The sequence below is a fragment of the Cajanus cajan genome, chromosome 10 (assembly GCF_000230855.2).
Source record: "Cajanus cajan strain Asha chromosome 10, NIPB_CcT2T_4, whole genome shotgun sequence".
NCBI classification, from domain to species: Eukaryota; Viridiplantae; Streptophyta; class Magnoliopsida; order Fabales; family Fabaceae; genus Cajanus; species Cajanus cajan.
Genome location: NC_138526.1, coordinates 16,806,097 through 16,813,463, shown reverse-complemented (window position 1 = coordinate 16,813,463; position 7,367 = coordinate 16,806,097). Strand labels below are relative to the sequence as shown.

Sequence of the window (7,367 nt, the reverse complement as noted above, 5' to 3'; positions counted from 1 at the left end):
ATCACGAGGTTTTATTAATGCACAAACAATATCACATAAACCTATACACAAACAATTCACTCATCCACGAACAGTCACGAGCGAATCACGAGGTAGGGGTATCCTGCAGAAAAGTGCATATTCAAGGTGGTTCTAACTGTTCTCACCGGTCTGAGGCCCCCAAGGTGCCCCCATTATAGGGACCCAATTCCTCTCGTCGTAAGTCGATGGAAAGTTCCAACGCACTGTCGGACTCGAGTTCATGGTTATCACCTTGAGTGATGTTTTCCGACAACGGTCTACGGGCACCTATAGACCCATTCGACAACCGGCCGTACTAACATCCACTCCCTATGGCTTTCCACTCATGCCCCCGGGTATAGAGGTAACTGTTGTGTGCAAAGGTTTGTGTGCAGTTTTTATTTCAAACAATTGCGAAAATTTAAACATACAACAGTTATTAAAAGCCACATAGATAAAGCATGTTATCATACAAGTAAGGGGTAATGAAGTAATTTTAAACTATTATTTTAGAAATAATCCATCACTAAATGGGACTGACTCTCGAGGCTTCCCCAGTGGAGTCGCCATCTGTCGCCACCCGCCGAAACGGACCTTGGCATTCGCGACGATGGTTGGACTCGTTTTGATTTTGAAAAAATGATGGATTGCTAGAACGACTTATTCTCAAACTGAGACCTTATCGAGCTAACAATTTTATTAAATGATTCACCAATCCATGTTAATCCCAAGCGGGACCCTCCATGGATTAGTGGTTTTCGTAAAAAGAAGGGTTCTTGGAGTCGCCACCAATGTTTTACTCAAAACATTGGAAAAAGGGATAAGGCAATTGATTTTATAAATCAACTTTGGCCATTACAACCAGAGTTGGGTAAGGGAGTCGGTTACGTGCGGGGAAGGTGTTAGCACCCCCACAACGCCCCATTAGGGTTCCCTATGACGGATTATTTATTAAATAATAGCGTAAAATTACTAAATTACCCCTATTTATTGTAAACGATTACAAACGAGATATCTACATTATGAAAACTTTAAACATGTAATGCAGCAATCAGAAAGCAATAAAGGAAAGCGATAAAAGAAAGGATTTGGAAAGGAAACCTTTGAAGCGTGCTTTTATATATATCAATGAAATCTAGGAGGCTTTTTGGCGCTCCCTCTCTCTACAAGCCCGCTCGTTCCTTCCTCCAAAATAATTTTTTACTATCGACTAGTTCGAATCTCCAAGCTAAATGCTCGGAATTCCAGAACTTCGTCGGATCGACTCCCAGAGAGATTTCTAGGGCAGAACACTGCTCAAAAACCCCAGAATACTCAAGGAGGGAGTCAAAACTGTGTGTGAAAGTGTCAAATGACGTCCAAATGACGTCCTATTTATAGGGATGAGGCGCAGTACGACCCCTGGGATCAATACGGCCCGTATTGAGTTTTTGTACTTCAATACGGCCGTATTGAATTCAGTACGGCCGTATTGAAATACAGAAACTTCAATACGGCCGTATTGGTTTCAGTACGGCCGTATTGTAGTACAAAATGTGCAGTACGGCCGTACTGAACTCCAAGGAGGCCGTATTGAGCTCCAAACCTCCCACTTTCTTATTTTTGGCAACTCTAAGACCTCTAAACCTACAGATAGTCATCCTATGGTCTTCTGGGAGTCCTTCTGGCTGACTTTCCTTTGATCTTTGAGAGTCTTCGAGTCTTATTTCCGACCCGGACAATTTTAGGGGTCTACAACCGCACACCGCACATCGCACACTTTTTCTCAAGTAAGTCACCGTAACACTTCTCTCAACTTTTCCTCATCACCTCCACCGTGCCACATCCACAACATTTCTCTCCTTTTCTCGTTCCGCATATGTTAGGGTTTTCGTTTTCTTTCTTTTTCCTAATTTTTCTCACCGCACAACACTTTATTTTTTGTGTGCTTTTGCATGTAGATTTGAAGTACCAACTCAATGAGATAGAAGACAATGCTTGTAATTTGAAGTACCAACTCATATTCTTTCCCTCCGTAAACTGCAGGTGGTGCGTGGTTTGATATTAGGAATAACATTTGCTGCCAAGTCCCGAGGAATTAAGATAAGCATTAAGGTAAGCATTCTTGCTGAACCGGATTGCTGAAACCTTATATATGTTGTGATGTTATTATTTTTCCTAGTGGCAATTGGTTGAATTTTGATGCCTTTGAACTTTATTGTTTAATTTTTTGTTTACGGTTGTTGTGTTTGTTGCAGCAGATTAGATAACAAAAAGAAAGATTCCAATAGCTGATACAAGCTATAGGACAGAGGTATATAAGCTAATTTTACACAGCTATATAAGTTGCTCAACTCTGTAATTTTATTATGAATTTTCAATTAAGCCACTGATTTTAATTTGTTAAAGTTAGAGGAAGTAGGTTAATTGATTAATAATTATTATATGTAATTTTTATATTTGGTATTTGGCTGCTACTTTTGCTTCTGAATAGGCTAATTTCCTACTCCTCTTTCCCTACATGTGACAAACATATCTGCGGCTATAACCTTCTCTCTCTTTCGCCCTTGATACATTCTTTGCTGTAGTCATTTTCCAATATCCTTCTCTCTTGTTATGTAGCCCATCATCACACTTCAGCCTATTCATATTTTCAGTATACACGTGTCACAGGCCTATCAATGGAAAACTCACCTAGCACATGCCACATTGCTCTCAAGGTGAAAGTGAAAAAATTGTTGAAGAATAGTGTCAAAATGTTCCCGAGAGTGATCATGAGCTGGGAGATTGTCCCCTTTAGAGCTTGTTTGGTTCCCTGTCATAAATTTTAGTGCACAAATTACTGTGTAGTATTATTTGCGAATTTTTTTTGGTCTATGACTATAAGTCAATTCACCTAACACTCAGGCCTGGTCATTTAAGCTTATCTTGAATCTGAATTTAAGCCCGGAGCGACCTTTGAAAAAGATAAAACAAAAAAATAGTCTTCGTATGTTGTGTGAAAATTCTGAGATAAATTTTAGTGCTTTCTAGTATAAATCTTATGGTTAGATATTCATCTGATATGCTGAGAATTTCCCTGCACCATGGTGGCCTCGAACCCATAATTTGATTTGAGATTGTAGAGATTAAATTAAGATGTCTTAAAAGGGTACTTTTTGATCATTATATAGGATAAAATTCATGTCTTTAATTGTTTGTCACAACTTTCGTGTAGATACTTGTAACTGGCTTTTGTCTCATTCTCTTCAATCTTGGAAAGCGCCAAGCTGGTGACATCAGGTATGACCACCAGACATCGATTGTTGTGTACTATTTTGTTCAAACTTCAAAGTGTTATACAAGGTGAAAGTCAAATCTGAAAATTGAAAGAAGAGTGATGTATGTTGTACATATCTGAGTTGTATTATAATATATCAGGATGTTAAATCCCTTTGCAAATTCCTAGTATGAGGCGTAATATCTCTACGGCTTCTTATTTTAACTTTTTCATATTGCTCGATCCATGTGAAGGATGTCATAGGTTTAGTATTCCAGTAAATTGTTAGCAACATATAAGATCTTCCTATCCAATGAAAGTGGATCAATAATCAAATACTACACCTAGGTAATTAACAGTATTTTTTTAAAAAAATCATCTGCTGAATATAATTATTTTATCTTAACAGGAATGTGATTATCTCCGGCTGTAGCTCTCCCGCGCCTGCAAATTTCAACTGTGGGGGATACAAAAACTGGAAAGGTACATTGAAAGTTTTATTTCCATTGAAATTTCACTTTGATTGATCATAATCATCAATAATAAATTAGATTTCACTTTGCTGCTGACCTGTATTTTTGGAATAGGTGAGTTATCCAATGTAGAATTGTTTATGATGTTGGAAATGTGTGGTTAAAGTATCATAATAAATTAGATTGGGTGATATCTTGGTTTTGGTCGGACCAATGTAGAATGTGCCTTAAGTTAAGGATGATCCTGCTTTTTAAACACTCAAGATTTACAATAATATTCATTTAAGAACACAATTCTTATACTAAGGCACCGTAATAATAATTTTGTAATAACTAAAACAAATTTTATAATTACTTGTCAAGAAACTATTTTAACAATCAAGTTAACAATAAGTAGTGAAGAATCATAGTTTGTGTGTGTGATCTTCTCTAAGCACCATATACTTGTTTGTTATATAAGTGTGCTGCATTGTATCTGTTGCGTTATTGTATCTACAGTTTATTTTAGGAAGAATTTGAGTTTTGAATAAAAACCGTCTTAGATGTTGCCTGAATATCACTCCATTCATTGTCTCCAACTGCCTGAATGTTCACCTGATCTGTTGCCATGTGGACTACATTCTCTGCAGGTACCGGGATAACTCTAAAAACACTCAGGCATGCTTTATCCACATTCTCTTCTGTGAGGTCAATATGCTTTGTATCTGAGCATGACTCTGTCTTCTCAAAAACTTGAGTTGTATCAATGTGTTGCCTGTTGAAAAAATATATGAATGTCAACTTGGTTTTATGATGCTACACATTTCACTAGGTATTGATAATACTATTTCCATCGTCACGTTTAGGTGGGAAAAGAGTGGTCAACAAACCTAATTCTAGCTTATAGAAGAAGTTATTTCCTTTCTATTTTTCTATCTTGTGTTTCTGAAAAAATTACTCAAACAGACCCTAGAAGTGAAAATAGATAAAATTACTTGGTGGATGTTTATGGCATTACCTAGTTAAGCCCAAGCTAGGCTAAGCTAATTTAATAAATAAATTATGTCATGATTTCTCTAGAAGTCTGTTTAGTTGAAAAGGTTCAAACACCGGTCCTGTTTTAACTTTTAAACGAATGAATGACAAGGGAAGATGAAAAAATGCAGCAATTTTGTTCCTTCTGTTGTTTTGTTTCGTTTCAAGAGAGAAGGAATAATTAGAAAAGGATGTGAGACTGATAGAATTTATGATCCGTCCAAAATGGAGATGGGAAAAGACAGTTGGTTTTATGAAATAAAAATATCATGCTACCCTTATTATTATTATTTTTTTGAAATATTTATATCATTTTATATACATATTTCTTTCTTTCCCTTACTTTCTATAAAACTAAATAAGAGGAAACTAAAGTTTTAACATTCTTTACTTTTAAGACATTCGTATGCAGTATTTGTATACATTTTTTTTTGAATCAATAGTTCTATTTTAAATATAATTAAAATGATGAATTAATCTAAGAATACATAAAATTTTAGAGTTAATATTTATAGTGTTTTAACATTATCAAATTAGCCACTTTAATAGGTAAAACCAATTATCAATATAATGTTTAAGTTTAATGTAGATTTAAATCAATTTACATTAAAAAAAACTTGATTTAAATTGATAAATAAAAAATCATCGCTAAAAACTAAAATTTTGTAAATAAATATCTATTTTTGCTGCATTAGCAATTCGAAAGTTGCACCTTGCTAAAAATAAAATTTATGGACCATCATCAGCATCAGCACGAAGAAGGCCGAATAGGAATGGCCCAATATATAGGAAGCAGCTCGAAATTTCAAACGGAGGATCAAGCGGTCACAATTCCTGCGAAAAATATTTTATTTATATTGCAAAAATTTCCTGCAGAATAAATTTGCAGGAAAATTTGCAGGAAAGTTTCCTGCAAATTTTAGTTCCGTAACAATTTCTTTCGATTTTGAAAGCTGGCAAGTAACTTTTCTACGACTTTTCTTGCGGTTTTAAAATTTGCAGGAAACTTTGCTGCAAATTTTAGGTATGCAGAAAAGTACCTACACATTTTCTTGCAATTTTTTTCTCAGGAAACTTTACCTGCGGATTATTTTGCAGCAAAATCCGCAGGAAATATTTAAAATATAATTTTTCTTGCCAAAATTTCCTGCAAAAATTTATTATTTTCATGCAAAAATTATTCGCAAGAAATTTCTTACGAATTTTTAAATCCGTGGGAAATGAGTTATCCACGAAGGTTTTACCTGCAAATTTTAATTTGCAGAAAATTTTGTAGGTAACTTGTTTCCTGCGAATTTTTGAGAAAAATTTGCAAGAAAATCCTCAAATAATAAAGAAAATTCTAGTAGTGTTCGTTAGCCACTCGGTTTTATTTGGTGTTTCTTTATTGTTTGTTTCTTATTTTAAATAGAGTGGTGCCTCCATCTTTGAGGGGAATTTTTTTTCATAAAAATCTGTGACTTTTTTTTTAAAAAAAATATAGCAAAATTTTGCATCAAACTTCCTGCAGATATAAAATTTGTAGGTAAATTCCCTCTAAATTATACAATCTGCAGGTAAATTTCTTGGAAAATTTAAAATCTGTAGATAAATTTTCTGTAAATTTTAAAATTTGTAAGGAAGTTTCTTGTAGATTATAATATGAAAAAAACAAATAAATAAATAATCACTGGTAATTTTTTGTGAATTTTTTTAAAAAAAATAGTTTTGAAACTTAATACTATTTTTAAATATTATTATTGTTATTTGGTTTTATAAAATAAAATTTTAATTATATTGCAGCCAAAACAAACATCTCAGCAAGTAAATCTAAAAAACTTCTATAAAGAAAATTCGATAAATTAAAAGAAAAATTAAGTATTTCATCGTAAAAAGTTGGACATTTTCAAAATCAAAATTCATTGACAGAAATTGAAATTAATACAATACAAAGAACTATAGCAAAATTGATTGCGTGCGAAGATCGAAATGAAATTCTATAAATGTGAGTAAATTGTGTTGGAAGTAAAAGAACAATAATAGCTAAACTAATGGAAATCTTAGGATATACTAGATTGATGTACATTTTCCTTCAATTTTCTTGGGCGGATCCTTAGCATTTTGGAATCTTTCAAGCTTCTTCAATGGCTTCCAATAATGTTAGAAGTCGTTTCTAACACACAAGAGAATGTAGGATCTCCCTTGAGTGACACGACACTCTTGAAGAGTGATAAGTCTCTTTAAATTCTCACCATATTCAATAGAGGATAAGAGAAAAGAAAGAATTTCAAAGAGAGAATGAATTTCGAGAGAGAAAATTTCATCAAATTCAATAAAATGCTCAAAACTAGTACAAAATGGGTATAAAGATACAATATATAGAGTTTAGTTAGCTTATGGTGCAAGTTAAATTAACAATGATTAAATATAACCATGGTTAGCTATCTTGTTCTTAACCTAACTAACTCTAGTTAAATCTCTACAAGTCTAGTTAGTTGTCTAAAAGCTTATGGAGTAAGCTAAACTAATCCTTTTTTAAGAATAACCTAGGTTAACTTGAGTTAACTCTAACTACTTAATCTAATCATTATAACTACTAAACTAATTATTATTCTTAACAAGTTGTTGAGATGTCACTATCAAAGTCATGTAACTTAATTTGT

At 33.6% G+C, this 7,367-nt stretch overlaps 1 long non-coding RNA gene across 1 annotated transcript; it reads left to right on the top strand.

Moving 5' to 3' along the window:
* Positions 1-2,533: 2,533 nt before the first annotated feature.
* Positions 2,534-4,750, top strand: LOC145952703 (uncharacterized). Its single transcript, XR_014430221.1, has 3 exons — positions 2,534-3,261; positions 3,648-3,721; positions 4,341-4,750. It is a non-coding gene; the product is annotated as an uncharacterized LOC145952703 (long non-coding RNA).
* The last annotated feature ends 2,617 nt before the right edge of the window (positions 4,751-7,367 follow it).